The sequence below is a fragment of the Mirounga leonina genome, unplaced genomic scaffold, assembly GCF_011800145.1.
Source record: "Mirounga leonina isolate KUSES-001 unplaced genomic scaffold, KU_Mleo_1.0 Mir_151, whole genome shotgun sequence".
NCBI classification, from domain to species: Eukaryota; Metazoa; Chordata; class Mammalia; order Carnivora; family Phocidae; genus Mirounga; species Mirounga leonina.
This window is the reverse complement of record NW_023270377.1, coordinates 52,620,377-52,645,768: the sequence shown is the minus strand read 5'-3', so window position 1 is coordinate 52,645,768 and position 25,392 is coordinate 52,620,377. Positions and strand designations below refer to the sequence as shown.

Here is a 25,392-nt window from a genome sequence, read left to right as displayed (position 1 = left end):
TAAGTGAAAAAATCTTAAAAAAAAAAAAAAAGTCCTATGATCATGAATTAAATTCCTTCAAAATTCTTATATTCCATAAAAATATATATTAAATAAAACATTATACCTACAGCATACACTATATTTAGAAAAACAGAAAATCTAACAAGTAATTTGACAATAATCCAATAACACTCTCACCATAATGCATTAAAATTTTCTTAATATAAACTACAGCTCTTGAAATAGTCCCCTCACAGTCATGCAAGTTTCTATACAAAACTAGAAATTTATTAGCAAATTACTAACTGTAGAACAAAGTCAGTGTCATCTTATAATTCTTTGTGTACCTTGCTTATAAAGGTCATATATAACAAAGCAAACTGAGTAAGTGTCCCGAAAATAAAGAACAAACTGGAGCACCTAATTTCTTCTTCCTCAGAGGAAAGGCTTTGTTGTCATAAAAGTTAATTGAATTATTGTCTTTGATCCTATTTTTTTCTCTAGTGTTCTCTATTAACTGACCTCTTTTTTCTTTCTTCCTCTAACTTGTGTTTTTTCCTTAGCCCTAACTGCTTTTATTATTGAAACTTAAAGTCCTGTCAACCTCTCAAGTTAAATACACTAACCACTTAGATGCTACATGTCTACCAAATTTATCGTAAGACATTTAAGAGTGCCACATTTACTAATCACTGCCAATGTCTGATTGCTCTAGTAACACATTCCTTTTTTACAACTAGTTAAGGTACTATATTTTTACTGTGAATCTCAGTGCTTGAAAAAAAATAAATACTCAGGGGCGCCTGGGTGGTTCAGTCGTTAAGCGTCTGCCTTCGGCTCAGGTCATGATCCCAGGGTCCTGGGATCAAGCCCTGCACTGGGCTCCCTGCTCGGCGGGAAGCCTGCTTCTCCCTCTCCCACACCCCTGCTTGTGTTCCCTCTCTCGCTGTGTCTCTCTCTGTCAAATAAATAAATAAAATCTTTAAAATAAATAAATAATACTCAAAGTCAGATTTGTACTATAAATTAACAATCTATTTAAATAGACTATATAATGGAATGTTGTATTATCTGCAGTGTCCCTACCTCTTGTAAAAAAAAAAAAAATCAATTAATTTTTTAGTAATTTTAAGTTACCTAAATACTTTTTTCATAAAATGTCTTCTCTTTGCAAATCAGATCATATTTCATGCAATGCTTTATACTACAATCACAAGGGTGAGTCATTTGTAGCATGTACAATAGGGTTTTTAAAAATCTGCTAAGGTAAAAACACTGAAAGACAAAGTTCAAAACTGCACAGCTGGACGCATTCCAGAATAGAACCTTAAAAGTGACTGAAACCACTGATGCTCACTTGTATTTTTTGATAGTATCATTCTAGATCTGTGGTTCTCAATCTGGCTACATATTAGAATCACTTGGGGAACTTTTAAAAAAATATCCACTCCAGGTCAACTGAATCAGAATCTCTAGGGTTTGAACCTAGGCATAGAAACTGTTTCAAAGCTGCCCAGCTGACTATAATGTACAATTAGAATTCAAAACCATTAGTCAGGACTCCATAATTATTAACAGAATAAAATATTAAGGTATCATTTAGGACTAACAACATTTTATTCTTAAAGAACTATCATTCAACAAATTTAAGTCTTTAAATTAGCAGTATGACAACGCTTAAGTCCATTACTCAACAAAAAGGAGGTCCTCCACTATCATTTGCTGTGATGCAGATATTTTAACAATTAAAATGATGATGATTATTTTAGAAGGAATATGGGGCTACTATAATACAAATATATTATTTCAGTATTTTACAGTAATTCTAGGTCCAAATTCTCCGGAATAGTTGATGAGTCAAATACCTAATAGCCTGCAAGTTACAAGGTTATAGGAAATACCTTGAGAGGAAGAACTGGGGCATTTCAGGCAGAATAAATTGATCAAGGCCATGATACAAAGACAGTACAAGTGTAGAATCTGTACAGAACAGAGGAGGAAGTTCAGTGTGATGGAGACTAATAGGAATAGTTACATATGGAAGAAAAGCTAAAACTGTGTACAGACTGAGAAGTCTCTGAATGACAGACTGATTTGTCTGTCCCTGTTGGACTAACTAAAAAAGAATGACAGGGTGTTCCACTTCTGACAAGATGGAGTACTTTTCTCATTCCTCCCACTAGGTACAATTGAAAACTCTTATACATAAAACAAACCTAAGAAGTCTGTGAAAGGTGGAAAGAGGAAGGCAGACTGGCTAGAGACCTCAGGACCTGAGGAACAACTCAGTGGTGAATTCCCTGGGTATTCTTTTGTCTTCATGTATCTCACGGCTGGAGCTAAAATGCTGGCTACCTGCAAACACCAACAGATCAAAATTAAAAAGGCCCCAACAAAGGCTTGCTCTTTTCAGTCAAAAAGACCAGGAAAGGGCAGTCTAGCAAGATACAAAACTTTTAGATAATAACTGCACTACTCTAGCCAAACACCACACAAAAAAGTGACCCCACTCTTACCCATGTCAGCAAAGCCTGAGTAAGGAGGCTAGACATCCACCCTCAGGAGTATGTAACGAAGTGGACCTAGACCCCAAAGCAGGGTGGTGTCACAGATAGCCAAGAAGGGATCCCAGACTTTCATCTGAGAACAAGCCCTCACCCTCCAGTACCTGCCATCCCCGTATGTAAGGGAAAACCACATAGAAAGCTGTTAGAATTAATTATCTGATAAAGATTTTAAAGCAGCCATAATAAAAATATTTCGATGAGCAATTATGAACATGCTTGAAACAAATGAAAAACTAGCATCAACAAACAAAATCTCAGCAAACAAATAGAAGATGTAAGAACCAGATGGAAACTTTTGAACTAAAAGATACAGTAACTGAATGAAAAAGCTCTTTAGATGGACTCAAAGCAGAATGGTGGGGACAGAGGAAATAATCTCTGAACCAGAAAAGAAAGAATATAAATTATGCAATATTAACAACAGAAAGAAAACAGACTGAAAAATAAATGAAGAAATCCTCAGGGAGCCATGAGACAACAAAAGACCTATCATTTACATCACTGGAGGGGGTGGGAGGGTGAGGAACAACTGAAAAAGTACTTAAATATGGCAAGACAGGGAGTGTATGTGCTCTGGTAAGCGCTGTGAATTGTGCAAGACTGTTGAATCTCAGATCTGTACCTCTGAAACAAATAATGCAATATATGTTAAGAAAGAAAAAAAGAAGAAGAAGAAGAAGAAGGTAGCAGGAGGGGAAGAATGAAGCGGGGGAAATCGGAGGGGTAGACGAACCATGAGAGACGATGGACTCTGAAAAACAAACAGGGTTCTAGAGGGGAGGGGGGTGGGAGGATGGGTTAGCCTGGTGGTGGGTATTTAGGAGGGCACATTCTGCATGGAGCACTGGGTATTGTGCACAAACAATGAATCATGGAACACTTCATCTAAAACTAATGTTGTAATGTAAGGGGATTAACATAAGAATAAAAAAAATTAAAAAAAAAAAATATGGCAAGACACATAAACCTATAGGTTCAAGAAGTTTAGCGAACGTGAAATTGGATAAACCCAAAGAAATCTATGCCAAGTTACAACATAATTAAACTTCTGAAGACTAAGGACAAAGAAACCACTCAGAAAAAAACCAAAACCTTACCCACGGGAGAAAAACAACTCAAATGAGAGCAATTTTTCATCAGAAACAATGAAGGCCAGAAGGAAGTAGCCCAATATTATTCAAGTGCTAAAAGAAAAGAGTGTCAACCCAGAATCCCATACTCAGCAAAAATATCCTTCAATCAGGGAGAAATCAAGACCTTCTCAAATGAAGAAAAACTGAGTGAATGTTACCCGTAGACATACTTTAAATTAATGACCAAAATAAGTCCTCCAAACAGAAAAATAATGAGAACTTTACAGTATCAGGAAAGAAGAAAACAGTAAACAAAAATATGGGTAAATACACTTTCCTTTTCCTCTTGGGTTTTCTAAATTATGTTTGACAGTTGAAGCAAAAGTTGTAACTGATATGGTTCTAAATGTATGTACAGGAAACATTTTTAGACAATTATAAACAGGAAAGAATAAAGGACCATAAAAGGAGGGAAGATTTCTACAGTTCACTCAAACTGGTAACATGATGAAAACAATAGACTGTAATAAGTCATGTGTATACAATGTAATACCTAGAGCAAACACCAAAAATGATACACAAAGAGGTATGTCCAAAACACAACATTTAATCAAAATGGATTTCTAAAATATTCTCAAGTAATCCAGAGAAAGAAAACAGAAAAATGAAAAACAGAGAAACAGAAAACAAAAATTAAATGGCACACTTTAGCCCTAACACATCTATAACTACATTAAATATAAAATCTAAACACCTTCAGACATATTAGCACAGTGAATTAAAAAACATGACCCAACTATATGATGTCTATAAGAAATTCACTTCAAGGGGAACCTGGGTGGCTCAGTCAGTTAAGCGTCTGCCTTAGGCTCAGGTCATGATCCCAGGTGCTGGGATAGAGCCCCACAACAGGCTCCCTGCTCAGTGGGGAGTCTGCTTCTCCCTCTGTCCCTCCCCCTCAACTTGTGCTCACTCTCTCTCTGTCTGAATAAAATCTTAAAAAAAAAAAAAAAGAAAGAAATTCACTTCAAATATTATAAAGGCAAGTTGAAAGTAAAAGAATGGAAAAAGATAAATTATGTAAACATAGCCAAAGGAAAGGAGTGACTATATTAATATCATATAAAGTAGACTTCAGAACAAAAAAATTTACCAGAGACAGAGAAGTATATTATAGAATGACAAAACGGTCAATCCATCAAAAAGACATAGTAATCCTAAATGTTCAGGGGCCAACTCCACAGAAATTCGAAGGATATAGAACTCAAGAACACTATCAACCAACAGAATCTAGTCAACATTTATAGAACACCCCACCAATCAACATCAGAATACTTATTTTTCTCCAAATGCTCAGGGAACATATACTAACATAGATCACATATCAAAAAAGACCCTGGACCATAAAGCAAAACTCAACAAATTTAAAATAATTGAAATTATACAAAGTACACAACAGAACAACAGAAACAAACTCAATAAGGGAAAGATAAGGGCGCCTGGGTGGCTCAGTCATTGAGCATCTGCCTTCGGCTCAGGTCATGATCCCAGGGTCCTGGGATCAAGCCCCGCATCGGGCTCCTCGCTCAGAGGGGAGCCTGCTTCTCCCTCTCCCACTCCCCCTGCTTGTGTTCCCTCTCTCGCTGGGTTTCTCTCTGTCAAATAAATAAATAAAACCTTAAAAAATAAATATATATATATATAAGGGAAAGATAAAAGGAAAATCTTCAACCACTTGGAAACTAACACACTTATCTGACCCAGGGCTTATTTAAAAGTCTCTAGGGAGAGAGGGGCGCCTGGGTGGCTCAGTTGTTAGGCGTCTGCCTTCGGCTCAGGTCATGATCCCAGGGTCCTGGGATGGAGCCCCACATCGGACTCCTGGGTCAGCGGGGAGCCTGTTTCTCCCTCTGCCTCTCTCCCTGCTCATGCTCTCTCTCTCTCTCTATCTCTGTCTCAAATGAATAAATAAAATCTTTAAAAAAAAAAAAAAAGTCTCCAGGGAAATTTAAAAATACACTTAACTAAAAATAGTAATAATAAAATAAAAACACATTCAACTGAATGTACAGTTGAAATATACAGTACAAAGAAATATACAGTACAGTTATCCCATGAACAATGTTAGGGTTATGGGCACCAACCCCCTACACAGCAGAAAATCCACCCGTAACTTTGGACTCTCCAAAAACTTTACGAACAGACTACTGTTGACCAAAAACCTTACAGATAACATAAAGTCAATGAACACAGGTTTTATATGTTATATGTGTCATATGTTTTATTCTTAGCATAAAGTAAGCTAGAGAAAAGATTAAAATCCTAAGGAAAATACATTTACAGTTCTGAACTGCATTTACTGATACTATAAGATTATATTGTCTGTCTTTACAAGATAAATTGTACTGACAAATATACATCAATATTGTCTTATAGGATACATAACTGTAGATGCTATGCAGATTACTAACACTAGACATCAGAAATTCAGATAATGTGAAACAAAGTGGCTTCACAATTATTACAGTAGCACAGTATATACTACCATTAATGCAGTTATGATTTAATACTGCATCTTTCAATTTGCTTACATTTCTCACAACTGCAAATGGTGCCACCAATGGTGCCCTGGACGGTCTGGAAATCTTTGTGTGTGTAAATTTAATAAATTTTAACTTTTTATAAAAGATTTGTGCTCATTTTATGATAGTAAGTGATAAAACAGGCTCGTATCAACAAATTATTTTATGCATTCATTACATACCTCTTTAATTTTTTTGATATTTCTAGGCTACACAGGTTGTCCACAAGTTTTTTCACACTGTCACAAATCTCCAAAAAATTTTCCAATATATTTACTGAAAAAAACCCCATGTATAAGTGGACCCATACAGTTCAAACCCAAGTTGTTCAAGGGTTAACTGTATATCAAAAAATATCAAAAAACTGTATATCAAAACTAAAGCAGTGCTTAAGGGAAATTTTAACACTAAATACATAAATATATACACTAAATACATTAAAAGAAGAAAAATCTCAAATCAATAATATAAGCTCCTAACTCAAGAGAACAAAATACACCCAAAACAAGGAGAAAAGAGGAGTAAAGAAAAAAAAAAGAGCAAGAAGACACAAATTACCAATATCAGGAACAAAACAGGAATATCATTATAGGCTATAGACAGCAAAAGGATAAGGAAACACTATGAACACCTCTACCCACTCTGATTTGACAACTCAGACTAAATGGGCCACTCCCTCAAATATAAACTACCACAAGTCACTTAATGTAAAACAGATAATATGAATAGCTCTTTAAACATTATCAAGGGAAATGAATTTGTAATTTACAAAACTAAAAAAAAAAAAAAATCTCAGCCCAGATGATTTACACCAGAGAAGTCTATCAAATGTTTATATGGGAATTAATAACAATTCTAAACAACTGCTCCAGAAAATAGAGACAAGGGAACACTTTCCAATTCATTTTATGAAGACACTGTTACACAATGATACCAAAATCAGACAAAGACATGAATGTAAATGTAAGAATTGTTAACAAAATAATAAATAGTATTCAACAATATATATAAAGATGACACAAAATAACAAAGTGGGGTTTATGCCATGTGAAGTAGGTTCAATATTTCAAAATCAATCAGTGTAATCTACCATATTACCATGGTAAAAGAGAAAAATCACATAATCGTATCAGTTGTTGCAGAAACACAACTCACAAAATTCAACACCCATTCATAATAGAAAAATATCTCAATAGAGGGGAACTCTCTCAAACTGATAAAGACCTTGTGCAAAAAAAGTGCAGTTAACATCATCCTTAATGGTGAAAGACTAAATGCTTTTCCCTAAGATAAGGAACAAGGCAAGTATGTCCATTTCACCAATCTTATTCAACACAGTGCTGAGAGTTCTAATCATTGCAGTCAGAAAAGAAAAGAAAGAGGGGCGCCTGCGTGGCTCAGTTGCTGAGAGACTGCCTTCAGCTCAGGTCATGATCCCAGGGTCCTGGGATCGAGCCCCGCTTCGGGCTCCCTGCTCAGAGGGAAGCCTGCTTCTCCCTCTCTCACTGTGTCTCTGTCACATAAATAAATAAAATCTTTAAAAAAGAAAAAGGAAAGAAAAAGGCATACAGATCAATAAACAAGAAATGAGATTCGCCCCTCTTTCAGATGACTCATTTGTCTAAGTAGGAAATCTTAAGGAATCTATCAAAAAACTTTTAGAATAAATGAGTTCAGCAAGGTTGCAGGATAAAAGATACCATACAAAAATCAACTGTATTTCTATATACTAATAAGTCTGTGAACACAAAATACATCACCATTTATAATCACTCTAAATAACAGATTGCTTAGGTATTAATCTAATAAAATATATACAATACTTCCACACTAAAAACTACGAAATTGCTGATGAGAGTAATCAAAGAAACATGGAGAAAGATACCATGTTTATAGATTGGAAGACGCAATATAATAAAGATGTCAATTCTCCTCAAATTGATACATGGGTTTCATGCAACTCCTAGCAAAATCCCTCTCATCGAGATTCTTTGTAGATACAGAGAAGATTATTCTAAAATTTGTATAAAAAGACAAAGGAACTAGAATAGCTAGAATTTGGAAAATAAAGTAGGAGGACCCAGAAATAAAATTATAAATACGTCCAATTGTTTTTTGACAAAGGTACAAAATCAATTCAAAGCAGAAAGACTGCCTTTCTCACAAATGGTACTAAAGCAACTGGATATACATGGGGAGAAAAAAAAAGAAACACAAAAATTAACTCAAAATGGATCATGGTCTTAAATGTAAAAGAAAACTCTAAAACTTTCACAAAAAGTTTTCTAAAATCCTAGGAGTCAATTTTCAGGATCTACAGTTAGGCTAGATTTCACACCAAATGCACAATCCATTAAAAAAAATTAAAAACTAGACTTCATCAAAATTAAAAACTTTTGCTCTGTGAAAGACTATGTTGAGAGTAAAAAAAAAAAAGGTACAGAGTGGGAAAAAATATTTTCAAACTACCTGACAAAGAATTAGTATGTAGAATATATAAAACAATACTTGAAACTCCCAACAGTTAAAAAAAAATCCAAACAGAAAATGGGCAAAAAACATGAACAGTTTCACCAAAGAGGATGTACAGATGACAAATAAGCGCATGAAAAGATGTTCAATATCATCCAGCCACCAAGAAAATACAAATTACACCAACAGTGAGACCTCACAATGCACCTATCAGAATGGCTAAAATTAAAAGTCAAAAACCAAATGTTGCCAAGAATGCAGAAAAAAAAAGGATCACTCCCTGTATTAGTCTGCTAGGGCTGCTATAACAAAATACCACACAGACTGAGTGGCTTAAACAACAGAAATGTATTTTCTCACAGTTCCAGAGGCTGGAAGTCCAAGATCAAGGTGTCAGCAGGTTTGGTTTCTTTGAAGGCCTAAGGCCTCTTTTTTTGGCTTGGAGATGGCCACCTTCTCACTGCATCCTGACATGGTCTTTCCTCTGTGAATCCATATCCCTCAAGGATGTGTGTCCACATTTCTTCTTATAAGGACATCACTCAGATTGGGTTAGGGCCCACTCTAAAGGCCTCATTTCAACATAAATTGCCTCTTTAAAGGCCCTACCTCCAAACACAATCACATTGTGAGATACTAGAGGTTAGGACTTCTACATATCAACTCTGGAGGGAACAAAATCCAGTCCATAATATTCATACACTGCTACTGGGAATTAAATGGTACAGCCACTGTGGAAAATAGTTTGGCAATTTCTAAAAAAAAAAAAAAAATGAAACCAAAAACTAAACATGCAACCATACAACCCAGCCAAGTGCACTCCCGCCTAATCACTTACCACAGAAAAATGAAGACTCATGTTCACACAAAACCTATACAAAAATGTTTGTAGCAGCATTAGTCATAATAGCCAATAACTTAAAACAACCTAGATGTCCTTCAATGGGTGAATGTTTAAACTGTGGTACAACCATAGTGTGAAAAAGTACTCAGCAATTAAAAAGGAACAAACTATTTAAATACGAAGTAAGTTAAATGAATATCCAGAGGATTACACAGAATGAAAAAAATCCAATCCCAAAAGGTTTACATACTGAGGATTCCATTTACATAGCATTCTTGAAATGACAAAATTATAGAAAAAGAGAATAGATGAATAGTTGGCAGGTATTAAAGAGAAAGGGTAGGAAGTGGGAAAGAAGTAGGTATGGCTGAAAAAACAAACAAAACAAAAATAAAAACACAAAACTCTTTGTATCTTATTACAAATGGGTGGGAAATTTCACTGAAACCTTTTGCACTTTCTGATATTCAAATGACGTGCCCTAAAAGTAAATTATAAGAATAATAATGATCAAATAGCGGTGGATGGGGAGATACTAGTTACCGTACGTGGAATGATTAATGAGGGCCAGGCTCTATGCTAAGCCAGACTTATCCCGGCTCCAACACCTAACGCTTCCCTTCACCAGGCTACATTCAATTCTCCACTGTCATGGAAAGTTAAAAACCAGTGTCCAGCATGATCCTGAACAAAAGATGTAAATTATAAAATTACCTCTCCTCTTCTACCAACATTCTTATCTCCTTAGTACCTTATCTCAGCCAAGTATTAAGGAGAAAAGCAATAATTATCTGCTTAAATGATTCACACTAAGATATAAGTAACTGATAGGCTTAAATATTCTCACAATTTACAAAAGCACGTTAATTCAAATGGCATTTAAACAGAAATTGTATTTTTAAGATAGAATTAACTGTATTCCAAGTGTTCTCATCTGTTTAATTCAGGTGCCCCAAAGCATCCATTCATTTCTGATCTTGGAGTTCTAGGTATTTTAAAGTAAATTGAATACAAAGGCCAATTACAAAGCAGCAGTAATAGTTTCCATCTCATTACAACTCAAGATGTCTTTCTGGTTAGCTGCCTGTCCTACAGAGAGGAAATATTTGGAATAGAGCTTTTATTTGTCTGAGTAAAGACAATCCAGAATCTGGTGAAAATTGTAAAAATCCACATTTGTCTTCTTAGCTGCCTCTGTGCTTCCCTTTCCCCTGCATTCTGGGTTCTCTACCACCCCCAGGGCATCCTTTATGCTTCTAGCCCCCAGGTGGCAGCTGTCTTCCAGCTTACCCTATCAAAACAGAAAAGGACTTAAAAAGGACTGAACTCCATCTTAACAGACTTGTTCCGTAATTTAAGGCATCTAGGAGAAATGTTCGCCTTTTGGTTTGATTTGGTTTAATTGAGGGAGTAGGAGCTGTTTGTTTTTATTTTGTGGAGTCCTTTAGAATTGCTTTCATACTGCTTCATGCCTGGGGGAACTGGGTCAAAAGAGTTCACAGGTTATATGACCTCTACTTTCCCCTCTCCACGCTTTTAACCTTCCTTATTCGGAAGCCAAGAATCTCAAATTCTAAGGACCCAGATTCCATTTCCATGGTGTTTACTTACTTCTCCTCGTTTGAAATCCCTTTCTCTTTTCCAGAATGGTGGTCATTTTGTACCTCCCCCTCCCCTCCAATCCCCCACAATCTGTTCTCATGCATCAGAGTTCTTGGAGCCTCCAGTGTGTAAGGGCGGACGACCTGGGGGAAAGAGTGTGTGTAGTTCATGAGGGGCTAGGTTAAGCTCATGAACTCGCAAACAAGAAACTTGACTAAGGAAAAGAGCAAAGGGCCATCAAGCCCACTACCGCGCCCATCCAGGTGATGTAAGTAAGATTCAGCACTTTTGTTTTTTACACCATAGCTGGGGGTGGGGGTGGGGGGATTAGAGGGGTACAGTTAACCATAACCACTGAACAGTACACAGTACATGATATCAGAAAAAAAACTACCAACCGGCAATGATTATACATACTGGAGAATGCAATGGTAAAGAAAACCTCCTAAACTGGATGTTAAAATTAATTACAAATATATATACAACTAATCACAATACATTTTAATTTCTACCTAATTATTATGCAACATAAAAATATGAGTATCATAAAAAATGTGTCAGGCTTGATTAACTTTCAGTTTTACTTTAATGCAACTGCAACCTTTCCTTCCAGCCTGCGCCCCTGCAGCTTCCTTCATTGCTGGCTGCAAATGTAGGATGGTGGCAACTCCTAAAACTTTTTTAAAAAACAGCGATTCCTGGATGGCTCAGTTGGTTAAGCGTCTGCCTTTGACTCAGGTCATGATCTCAGGGTCCTGGGATTGAGCCCCAAATGGGGCTCCCTGTTCAGCAGGGAGGCTGCTTCTCCCTTTATGCTCTCCCCACCCCTCGAATAAATAAAAAAATCTTTAAAAAAAAAAAAAACTTTTTAAAAAACAATTACCAAGACACCACACTACCACACCAGAAGAGAGGCCAGAAACTTAGTGACCCACTTCTTGCAACCATAGTACTACAGTGTTAATCTTTCCCAGATCCAAACTATTCCTTATCTAGTTATTGTAATTATTTTCCCCAACATTTTTTTTATCACTTTCCAGCAGATGAAGTCCAGGTTACTTCACAAGCAGCATCAAAATCTAAACTCTTAAATGGCTCAATAAAAAGATGCTCAAATTAATTTATAATAAAAGTAGGCACCAATCGAATGGCAAAGATCAAATAATTTGGTAACATGGATACAGAAACACAGATGTTCTCATATATCTTTGATGAATATGCAAAATGCTACAACCCCTATGGAAGGCAAATTTGGCAGTATCTATCAAAATTACAAAGGCAAGTAACCATTTCTAGAAATTTATCTTATGGTATACCTACCTGCCCCACCACTATGTATGAAATAACATATACAAACTTATTCATTGCAGTATTATTGTAAGGACAAAAAGTGAATAATAGCAAACACTTATCTAGCACTTAATATAACGTCAGACACTGTTTTAAGCACTTACATATTTTCTCATTAAATCCTCCCAACAATCCTATAAGGTATGTGCTATTAACACCCCCATTTTACAGATGAAGAAACTGAGGAGCCAAGTAAAAGTAGCCCAAGATCACATAACTAATGTAGAGCCAAGATTTGAACCTAGGTAGTGTTAGCTCTGGAGCCTGTTTTCTTAACTGATATGTTAAATCATCTAAATATAGATTAATAAGAAAATAGCCGAATAAAATATATGGTACATCCATCTTAAGGAATACTACACTTTATTTTTTAAAAAAGATTTTATTTATTTATTTGTCAGGCGGGGGGAAGCACAAACAGAGGGAGCAGCAGCAGAGGGAGAAGCAGACTCCCTGCTGAGCAAGGAGCCCGATGTGGGACTTGATCCCAGGACCCTGGGATCATGACCTGAGCTGAAGGCAGACGCTTCACTGACTGAGCCACCCAGGTGTCCCAGGAGATTTACATTTTAATCTCTACACCCAACGTGGAGCTCGAATTCACCACCCTAAGATCAAGAGTCATATGCTCTTCCCAGAGTCAGGCAGGCCCCCCCCCCAGGAGTATTACATTTTTAAAAAGAAAGTCCTTTAATTCTCCCTCCAATTTTGAAGGTAGACTGAACTCAGTGACTCACTTTGAAAAATGAAATGCAGAAAGGGAAAAATAGTAACACTACATTGAAGAAAACTGGCAAACACTACCTTAACCAAGTGATCCAGGTTAACATAACCAGTGATGTTACGGAAATATCAAGTACTCCCTCACATGACATGATGAGAAGGGCAACTCAACTTTCTGTATTATTCCCAGAAAGCCAAAGCCCCATTCTAATCATGAGGAAAACATGAGACAAACCCAAGTTGAGAGATATTCTATAGAATATCTGCCCAGCACTCCTCCAAAAAAAGGACTGAGAAACTGTCAGAGGAGACTAGGGAGACAAGATAACTAAATGCAATGTGGTATTCTGGGTGAAATCCTGGAACAGAAAGAAGACATTAATGGAAAAACTGGGTGATATCCATATAAAGTCTACAGTGTAGTTAATAATGTACTGATGTTCAGTTTCCCATTTTGACAAATGCACTACAGTAAGACAATAACATTTGAGGAAACTGAAACTGGGTGAGGTATATATAGGAACTTTCTGTACTATTTTGTGCAACTTTCCTGTAAATCTAAAATTATTCCAAAGAAAAATATTTATTTTTTTTTTTTAAGATTTATTTATTTTAGAGAAAAAGAGCTGCGGGGGCGGGGGGGGGGGAGATGGGCAGGGGGAGGAAGGGCAGGAGAGGGAGAGAGAGTCCTAAGCAGACCCTGAGCTGAGCATGGAGCCTGACTCAGGGCTCGATCCCACAACCCTGAGATCACGACCTGAGCTGAAACTAAGAGTGGGAGGCTTAACCAACTGTGCCACCCGTGTGCCCCAAAAGGTTTATTTTTTAAAAAGAATAAAATTCCTTGTGTATTGATATGAAAAATGTAAGGTGCAGAATACTGTATATAGTATGGAAGAAGCAGTTACATACATAGGTAAGGAAATATTTGTGTAAAATGGACAGGAAAACACAAATGTATACATAAAATATTTCTGTAATGATACAAATCTGATGACACTGGTTGACTCTGTGGAGGAGAAAACTCAGTAGTTGAGAAACAGGAATAAAAGGGAGACTTTTTAATGTGTCTTTTGGTACCTTTTTAATTTTGAAATATATGAATGTATTAGCTACTCAAAAAATAATTTAACTTTTAAAATGAAAAGGATGACAAAGACCTGACCTGAAGCAAAACCACTGGAAATCATATAAGGAATTAATTAGAATTTTAGGAGATAAAAAAGTCTGATCACCTCCATCTATCTGTTAAGACTATCATATTCCCTTCCTCACTTTTTCCAACAACCTAATTTTTCCTTAATGCACTGAAGACATTTTATTCTAGATGAACCAATCTGACTGCCAACTTCAACAATTCACCAACTTGTTCCTCAAATCTACATCTCTCCCAGCCAAACCTAGCTCTAAACTTAAAAAGCCACCTATCTATTGTGCTATTCAGCATCCTGTGTGTTTTTTTTCTCTAAAAGGGATGGCAAATGCAGGCACCCATGCCATCACCACTCCCACACCCATAACAACACTGCTCAGTGATCACAGTGGTCTTTCCCACTAAATCTGCATGCTGCCTCCAACTACTCCTTAATGTAATGTTCCACAAAGCCACCATCAATCAAAGCTAGCCCATGAATAAAACCTATTTGCCACATCTGGTCTCTCCCATATTAATCTGTTTACCTTGATATGTTCCTCCATTATTTCATGTATATTTATTTTTGTATACACCACTATTTTGTTCTGAAAATGATTAATGAGACTTAAAAGAATACGTGAACTATAAAAAGTTAATAAATTTAAAAAATTAATAGGAAAAAGAATAAAGAAAACACCAAAAATCGTGCCAAGAGAAAGACCAAAATAAATGTACAGCATAAAATCACTATGCCTGCTCTGGAGTGGGCCACAAATCTGGCTTTGGCTTTCTCGTAGCCATCACAAAAAGGAAAACCCAGTCCACAGTCCAGCAGATAGAACAGAAAAGTAAGTACTCAGAAGAGGAACTATTCTGTGTACTCAGACCAAAGAGTAATTTTTATAAAACAGAACATTATAGAATGAACAAGATATACAAGATACACAACTACCAGTTTTCAAAGAATTTGGATGTTTGTGATAGTGCCTATCAGGAGATACCTATGGTATCTTACCAAAGCCCAATGCAGCAAAATTGATTTTACAAAGAGCAGGCACAAGCTTTAAGAACTCACTCTGTCCTTTTACTTTGTTTCTTCCTTCAGTGCCTCCCTAAGTATAAACTCTTTGAAGACAAGAACCATATTTTCTAACACTTACATATAGTTCATGACACTTTGTACTGGGTTCTGCCAAAAAGAAGCATTCAATATCAGTGAGAATTTACATAGCACAATTCAAACCTACTCTGATAAAAATTCTCTTAATAGGAATTTCCACTCCTACCAAATAGAATAAAAATGATAACTGAAGCTTCAATAGACAGAATTTCTATACTGTTATTCAATCACAATTTAATTTGTAATGTCCCAACAGCATTTTTTTTTTTGCATATCCCTAGCACAAAGCTAACAAAAAAGCCAAATCAATATCACTGACTCTGATCAAATAAAATGAAACTCATAGCAAAAGCTTTGGCAACCCTATCAAAGGAAATACAATATTACTACCTTTCAAGAACATAATCAATAGCTCTTTATAAACCAGCTGACAAAGGCAGGTTCATTTTTTAAATGACTCTGCAAGTCTGCAAGTAGACAATGAATTATAATGCAGATTTTCTCTACTTCTTTCCAAGAATCTGTAGTTTCTGTAAATGCCAAACTGCCAGAGAACTGTATTTCCCAGCTCTTCCATACACACACACACATACACATACACACACACACCACTATCAAACAGGCTTATAGTTCCTGTATGACCATTACCTACCCCTTCCCCCTTACCTAGTCAAATTGGAAATGCAAAGAAACCTAATGAATTATTTAGGTAAAATGATTACGAACAACAGAAGTATTAAAAAACTTAAATTACTACTCTCAAGTATAGGCATTAGGATACATTAACCATTCTATATTTGTATTTTATTAATGGAAATCATTAATAAATAAGTAGTCTCATCCTATACTAGCTGAAATTTTTTTTTTTTTTAAAGATTTTATTTTTTTTATTTATTCATGAGAGACAGAGAGAGAGACAGAGGCAGAGGGAGAAGCAGGCTCCCCGCGGAGCAGGGAGCCCAATGCGGGACTCGATCCCAGGACCCTGGGATCATGACCTGAGCCGAAGGCAGACGCTTAACCGACTGAGCCACCCAGGCGTCCCTGAAATTTTTTTTAATACATTTGGTATTTCAGTTTGCAGTATGCTCCTCATTTGGAATTTTCTGTACACAAGAGCACACCCTATCATCCCCAAGAGAGGATAGCTGTACCAAGTGAAAGAACATGGACAGGCGTGGAGGGTGGGGAGTACCTTCAAATGGATGTCAAAAAACCCAATTCCTGCACCTTCGTTTCATCTGTTAAGTTGGGAAACGACCATCATCTCTATTTGATAGAATTATTGGAAGGATTAAATGAGGTTAAGATTTGTAAACTCCCTACTAAATGCATATAAAATAGATGCTCAACAAGTGTTAGTTTTCCTGCTGTTTTTTTATAGGTAAGGAAACAGAAGCTGAGCAGACTTGTCCAAAGCCAATGGCTAGTAATTGTGAAACACAGGCTGAAACTCTAGGGCCTAATGTTTTTTCCAGTACACCAAGCAGCATTCAAATAGCAGAACCCAACACCTCATGTTTGTCACAGATGGTCATACAAAGAAAAAAATTAACAGTTCGAACACCTATTAGATGCTGAACGCTATACTAATCTCTTTCCTAATACCTACCTTATAAAGTGAGTGTATTTATCCCATTTTAATGAGAGAAATTATTAACTTGTCCAAAGTCACAAAGTTAGTAAGTGATAAGGCAGGATTAAATCAAGAGTGTTTACACCATTACTTTTCCCTACTAAGCTGCCTCAAAACCGTGCCAAGTATTTACAAATCACGGTCTACCAAATCAAATTCTAAATGGCCTGGAAATTTTTACAGAGCCTTCTTTTTTTTTTCCCAAGATTTATTTATTTATTTGAGGGGGGGTTAGAGGGAGAGGGAGAGAATCTCAAGCAGACTCCCTGCTGAGCTGTAGCCTGCCTGCCCCATGGCCCCAACGCGGGGCTCAATCCCAAGATCCTGAGATCATGACCTAAGCTGAACCCAAGAGTCAGATGCTTAACTGACTGAGCCACCCAGGTGCCCCTAGATCCTTCTAATTTATTAGTGGAAACCATGCTAGCTCCACCATTCCTTCTCCTTAAATTTGTTCTTCACTGGCTAAAACAATTTATGATAACTTCAGTGGCAAATTTACATTTGTATAGCATGTTACAGTTTAGTATTACAGATGTGTACATTTTTATTAGATACAGCTACTGAGGTTTTTCACATATTAGCTCACATCTCATTTAATACTTTCAAGACTCTAATGAGGTAGGGATTATTACATTTCACAGAAAAGAAAAAAAAGTTTGAGGAGGATAAGTTACTTGCCTAAGGTTATACAACTAGTAAGTGTAGGGCTTTACCCTGGATCATTCTAAGAGAAAAGTACATCTACTCCTGCATCCACTGATCCAGCTAATCATTTGCTTTTCTCAACTTACTCATCAAAGCTGGGGGAAGGGAAGTGTGTTTGTGTGTGTGGAAGGATTCTTTCACCAAAAATGTAATAGAAAATAAGAACCAAAACTTGATAGAATAAATAAAAAAAGGAAAAATTTGAAAGGTTGCCTCAGATCTCATCCCTCCCCCAAGGTTATCAGGGAATTTCTAATAAATGCTTATAGGGCAGACATTTTTACACTATTCTAGAACACAGGGGGGAAAAAGGAGTATTTCCCAATTCATTCTTAGAGGCTGGCTTAATCCTGACATCAAAACCAGGCAATAATAATAAATATGACATTTATCATTTGTGACTATAAATGCTAAAGTCTTAATACATTTAAGTTAAAAACAAAGGAAATGTGTAGTATGATCCCATTTGTAAAAGAAAAACCATTGTGAATGTATGTATATAAGTATGGTCGGATATGTAAATGCATATTTATACATACGTACACATAAATCAAAGATACAGATAGAAATATAACCCCTAAACTTAATAATGGTTACCTGGGACAGGAATGATCTTGGGGGTAAAGGAAGGGAAGGGGACAAGAAGTAAAGGGAGATTTTCAGCTTGTATTGAATACCCACATATTATTTGAATTTTTATAATGAACATGTATCATGTTTGCTATTAAGATATACAAATGAAAAGCACAGCCTAAATACTCATTTACTGTTATCTCCACTATTTGTTATAATGAAAACTAATCCTTTTATTCACTCATTGGACATTCATTTATTTAACAAACATTCAGGGTGTAGCTCCTAAGTATGGGCACTGCGCTAATAAGCACTTGTGCCAGCCACCAGGTACTTTTTTTTTTTTTTTAAGTAAACTCTACCCCCAACATGGGGCTTGAATTCACGACCCCGAGATCAAGAGTCACATGCTCTACCAACAGAGCCAGTCAGGCGTCCCTAGAGCCTATTTTTTTTTTTTCAAAGATTTATTTATTTGAGAGAGAGACAGACAGACAGAGAGAGAGTGTGTGTGCACAGGGGGAGAGGCAGAGGGTTAGAGAGAGTCTTAAGCAGCTGAGCATGGAGCCCAACGCAGGGCTGTATCTCACGACCCTGAGGATCACGACCTGAACCAAAACCAAGAGTTGGACTCTTAACCAACTGCGCCACCCAGGCGCCCTGTCTACAGCCTATTTTTTAAAACACAGGATGGAACAACAGTTACTTCCTTCCATAAGACAGAGTGTTGAATTTTAAATTAAGTTCTAATTTTTATCATTTATTTTTTTTTTAGGTCATGTGTTGGAGTAAGAAATATTCTTTTTCTGGAATTTGTACTGCCTTTCTTCTAAAAAAGAGTAACAGATAAGTTTTACTGGGTTTTGGGGGGGGGGCTGTTAAAAAAATTCATTTGTATTCATCGTGCTGGGCACTATGGTGGACAATGGACATGCAAAGATGAATAAATAACATATGGCCTCTACCTACCTTCTAAGGAGCTGATAATTTTGCATACCTATGTCTGATACAGAGTTCCACATAAAAACTGAAATATGTACCTTAGTAATCCTGCACTTCAAAATGAAAACTGGCAAACTGCCCTGCTCAAAAATAAAAGTTAAGGGCGCCTGGGTGGCTCAGTTGGTTAAGCGACTGCCTTCGGCTCAGGTCATGATCCTGGAGTCCTGGGATCGAGTCCCGCATCGGGCTCCCTGCTTGGCAGGGAGTCTGCTTCTCCCTCTGACCCTCCTCCCTCTCATGCTCTCTGTCTCTCATTCTCTGTCTCGCAAATAAATAAAATCTTAAAAAAATAAAATAAAATAAAATAAAAGTTAATTTCAGTTTCATTCAGAATTTTAATGTTTATGAAAAATGTGAAATTATTCAATTATTTTAAGATAAAGGAAATAAATTAGTGGGAAAATAGAGAACATGGAAGCTGCAGGGTAATATAAAACACAATGTCTCAGTGAAGGGTGGGTTCTAGGATTAGCGAGCTATGCCACCAAGAAGGTGTGTTACTAGGTTTAATCGTTCTGACTGCTTCCCTAGAGGAAATATGAAAATCATATCTACCTTATTAGGACAGGAGAAAACAAAGAACTTATTTTAAAAAGAATAACAAAGTCTGGTGAATATGAGGCAGTATGGCCACCTGCTTTTTGTTGTTTGGTTTGCTTTTTATTTATTTTCCCCCACTTTGTCAATGATTAGCCAAGTAAATTTGCAAACACAATTTAACTTCTTTATTTCTTTTGGGGTGAAAAGAATGCAGGAAGCAGAGTTAGAAGACCTGAGTTTATATTTAAACCCTCCTACTAACTCTGTAAGGTTAAAAAACAATCAAATTATTTAACCTCTTTGCACCTTAGCTTCCCAGCAGTAAAAGAGGGATAAACCTAACTTATAGAATTATTTCAATGAGAAAATACACATGAAAACATAAAGTTAGAAGCTATTATAAATTAGACATTTTTCTGAAGATAAACAAATGACCAATAAGAACATGAAAACATACTCAACATCATTAGACATTGGGGAAATGCAAGTGAAAACCACAATGAGATACCACTTCACACCCACTAGGATGGGTCTCATCAAAAAGACAACATTAACAAGTACTGGAGAAAATGGAACCCTCATACTTTGCTAGTGGAAATGTAAAATGCTACAGCAGCTATGGAAAATAGTTTGGCAATTCCTCAAGAAGTTAAACAGAGTTATCACATGACCCAGCAATATCACACCTCAGTATACGCCCAAGAGAACTGAAAACATATGTCCACACAAAAACTTGTAAATAAGTGTTCATAGCAGCACTACTCATCATAGCCAGAAAGTGGAGAGAACCCAAATGTCCATCAACTGATGAAAGGATAATCAAAATGTGGCATATCAATACAAGAAAGATTATTCAGCCATAAAAAGGAATGAAGTAGTGATACATGCATAATATGGATGAACCCTAAAACTACTATGCTAAGTAAAAGACACAAAGGGCCACATATTTGTATGGTTCCATTTATATGAAATGTCCAGAACAGGCAAATCTCTAGACAGAAACTATATCAATGGTTGCCAAGTGCAGGGGAGGAGGAATGAGAGTGACAGGTAAATGGGTATCCGGGTTTCTTTTCAGCATGATGGAAATGTTCTTGAACTGGTGATGTTTGCACTACCCTGTAAATGTACTAAAACCACTGAATTGTACACGTTATAAGAGTGAATTCTACAGGGCGCCTGGGTGGCTCAGTTGGTTAAGCGACTGCCTTCAGCTCAGGTCATGATCCTGGAGTCCCAGGATCGAGTCCCACATCGGGCTCCCTGCTCGGCGGGGGGTCTGCTTCTCCCTCTGACCCTCTTCCCTCTCTTGCTATCTGTCTCTCATTCTCTCTCTCTCAAATAAATAAATAAAATCTTTAAAAAAAAAAAAGTGATTTCTACAGTATATGAATTATACCTCAATAAAAGAAAATTATTATAGAAATGTAAGTTTCTGCTCCTTTTCATTAGTCAAAATGCTACTTTTCTCAAGAGGTTGTTCCTATAGCCTATAACAGCTATAAAAGCTCTTTGAAGTTAGATGTTACCAGGATAAATGGTATTCTGGGTAAAGTAAAACTACTAATCATGTTAGAGAAACTTTCTATGGATCAGATTAATTTGGTATAATTTTATTTCTTCAAAAGAAAAGTCCCTATTAATAGCAAGTTTGTTTTTAAGGACTAGAAAGAGCTTCAAGGAGTCTCTACAGAGTACACCGAGAAAAAAAAAAAAAATAGGCCAGAATGTAACACTCTTTTCTGCTTTTTTAATTAGTGGACATTTACTTTTCAGATATGGCCTTGCCCACTGATCAACTAAAACCCAAGTAGGTGGAACTTTGCAACCTCTACCACATTCCATGTTCCAATCTGCGGTCATTCTGCTAAATCCACCACCAGCTCCTATCTCCACTACTCTTTCCTATTACTATTTTCAGGGCTTACAATGCTTAACAAACTCTAAAAGTAATCAATTCATTCCCTAATATTGGGGAATTTATAGAGTAAGGCCCAAATTTTAACATTAAATTTAGTCTAGATTACTTGATTAAATACATAGCAAAATGATTTCCTGGAGTTTGGTACAGAAAAACAATCTATAGAGTTGTGTAATGCTTTCTAAGTCATTTGGGAATTTTTTTCATGTATTGGGTCATGGGGTAAAGACAGTCACCAACTTTTGTCCACAGAAATTATTATGTATAAAAGCTTCCTGGTTCTAGAACAAAGAAGCATTTTATTGCTCAAAGCAAAAGATATTTTCCTTCCATTTAGTATTGTTATACTAAAATAGCATACCAATGAAACCAACTAGGTAACAGCATGACCAAGGTATGTGAACAAAAATAAATTGTTCTTTGTTATGTATTCTTCCTTGCGGGGGGAGGGGGGGGAGAAAAAAGTTTTTCACACCTAAGAAAATAAGCCAAAAATCAAGCCAAAGAAAACCATATGGATTAATATTTTCCAAAATGGGGGTATTTTGAGTGGCAATTTTAATTTGAGAGTTTGCCAACCTATACCAGGATGCGTGGCGGGTATATTTGGCACGGACAAAATGTGCAGAAAGAGGTGACCTGCCAACCAGCTGCTACAGAGTTACTCCCTCAACAGCACTTCCAACTTCTGGGCTGATATCTGTGTATGAAAGATGTCAACGCACCAAGAAAACCACTTGCTGTCAGAGCAGCAGCAAGTCCAAACCGTGCATCCCAGGGTGAAGTCCCACCCGCACCCTCATGAGCCGGCCAGACTGCGGCTCTTTTCTACTATCAGTCTACCTAACATATAAAAAATAAATACATAACCACAAATCCCTGCCAACCCTCTCTTCCTTCCCTTTGTGACTCCTCCAAAGGCTGGAGGGATGTTAACATCCTGCAGGCCCGGGGGGAAGCCAAGCCCCAAGCCGCGAGGGAGGCATCCAGGAGCCTCCCCGCAGCCCGGGGGCCTCGGACGGGCGTCCCCCACCCAACGCGCAAGGCTGGTCACCGGCCACACAAAGAAGCCCGCCGCCGGAGCTGGACGCTGCGCTCGCCCGGGGGCCGGGCGCCGCCGCAAGTGGTGCCCGCACGCCCGGAGGACAAGACCCGCCGGAAAATAAGGATTAACGCCCAAACCTGTTGCATTATGCGGGTCCCTTTCACCCAGAAACGAACAAGGGCGCTCAGGGGTAAAAACCAGAGCAGCCCGGGCTCTGCGGGCCGCGGCCGCACCCGGCAGGCAGCGCGGAGGCAGAGGCCGCCCGCGAGGCTCCCACCTCAGGCGCTTTGTCTGCGGTGGCGGCTGCAGCGGGGCGCGGGCGCCCCTCCCTCAGCCGTGCGGCTCCACAGCCCCGCGGCCCGCGCCCAGGAAGAGAGCCGGGCCCGCCGCCGCCGCCGCCGCCTCCGCGTCCACCCGCCCGCGCTCGCCACCCGCCCGCGGGGCCTGCGCGCTCCTCCCGCCCGGGCCGCCTGGGCCGCGCGGCGGCCACACTCACCTGGCTGGTGCGGGCGCGGGCGCGGGCGGCCGGCACCTCCGGGGTTGGTGGGGAGGACGCGGGGAAGCGAGCGAAGCGCGGACGGAGGCGGAGGGCGAGGCGGGAGGAAGGCGGGCTGGGGGCGGAGCGGGCCTGGACGGCGGCGGCGGCGGCGGCGGCGGCGGCGACTGCAGCCGCTCGCGGCAAATCGCGTCCCGGCCCCTCCGTGCGTCAGGCAAGGGGCGGCGGCGCGGGCGGCCCGGCGACCTCCCCGCACCCGCGGCCCGACCCGCGTCCGCGCGACCCCGCGCGCGCGCGAGTAGTGGCGGCGCAGCGACCCCGCCCGGCGCGGGAAGGGGGCGGGACGGGGAGTTCCCCAGGGGCTGCGGTGGGGGCGGGGCGAGGAAGGGGCCTTCAACTCCCCCTGGCAGATCCTGCGAACCTCCGCACGCGCTGCCCAGTGGGCAGCGGTGTGGGTAAAGGAAGGAGCACCGGACCTGAAGTCAGGAAGCCCGGGCTTAAGGAAAGACCCCGCTACTTGACGTCTTGCAAGTCGTTTGTTTTCTCTGTCCTCATCCTGAAATACGTAGGTTTGACTACATGGTCTTCAGGATTTTCAAAATTCTGACCCCCACAGTCTGAAGAATGAAGGCAGCTACTGGGGAATGGGTCGTAGTGAGGAAGGGCTGGATTCAGGGCATTTGGTTTTCTCCGGGGATCTTTCCATTGGACAGACCAAAATTTATTCACAAATGGCCCTCTGATAGTGGCTACTTCCCCATCTTCACCAACCCTAGTTATTTTTCTACAAATGTACCGACTTCAGAGTCCTCCTTCTTCTAATTTTACTGCGCAAATCATTTTTATGTCATTTCCTGAATTCAGTTCAAAAGAGTCATCAGCTAATACACACAAGCTCGGGACAACCATATGGTCCCAATCCCAGGCCTTGCATATTACCCACTGTGCCGCTCACTTCAGTATCACCTAGTTCCATTGATAAAATCTTGCCATTCTAACAACTAGGCAATCAAATTTCTCCCCACTAAAGTTCTCTGATTTGAAATCCCATGGATGAATTCTTCCTCTTAATCCTGTGACTAATAATCTGTCTCCACTATTTCAACTTTTTGCCACTCTCTAGGTCAAGCCTTTCTAATTTCACTTCTGCTTCTGTTCCACTGACTGTCAGAGAATGCTCCAAAACCAAAGAGCCTCCCTCTTTAAAATTCTTCAGAGGCTGTCCACCTAGGACAATCAGGTTCAAGCTAATTACCCGGTATACAAGGCCATTTATAACGCAATCCCTAGACCTCTTCAGCTCCAGGTCTGACTCCCACCACATTTCACGCACAGATGCAAAAGGCTGTCTCAATATCTCTGGACATTTTCCCCCATCTGAAATCCATTCTTCATTTAACCAGGTGAACGCCTATTCTCCTTCAAGACGATAAATGCATCACTTTCTCTTTGGAATCTTCCCTGACATCCCCTCTTTCCTCCACACCCACATGCTCACCCTATGCACTTACACTGAATTAAATACTCTTTCTTTTATGCCTTCATGGAATCTTTTATCTCTTCTCTATGATTATCCTTAGTACTTTTTTCTTTTTTCTCATTGCTTTGCTTGGTGGTCTTTTGTTACTAGACTGAGTTCCTTAAAAGGATAGATATTTTTGTCTAGTTCATTTTTGGTTCCCAGACATAGCAAAGTGCTCAGCAGTAAGAAGTTTCCCTTTAAATATTTGTTGAGGGTTGACGTCATTCCTTCCAGCAAATAGATGTTGAGCATCTACTCATCAGGAGGGAAAGAACAGTACAATCCACAGTCCCTGCCTTGCTTAACCTTCCACAGTATTCTGTTCTTCCTTTACTAGGTGGCATTCTCTGCTTATCATTTAAAACCCTCTCCTACTACCACTCACATTCTTTGCTTGTTTTAATAAAGCAAGAGCATGCCAAACAATCCATTACAATAATTCCCAAACATCTCTGCCTTTCCTCTTTCCATATCCTCTAGTTCCACACTGTATTACCCA

The 25,392-nt window shown here is 38.7% G+C and overlaps 1 protein-coding gene across 1 annotated transcript in view; it reads right to left on the bottom strand.

Annotated features, from left to right (window-relative positions):
* The window catches only part of SESTD1 (SEC14 and spectrin domain containing 1), a 151,131-nt gene extending 127,648 nt beyond the window's left edge, over nucleotides 1-23,483 (bottom strand). Inside the window, exon 1 of the mRNA XM_035007629.1 lies at nucleotides 23,372-23,483. The gene's annotated coding sequence lies outside the window, so the exon portion shown is untranslated. The remainder of the gene's footprint in view (nucleotides 1-23,371) is intronic.
* Nucleotides 23,484-25,392: the final 1,909 nt, after the last annotated feature.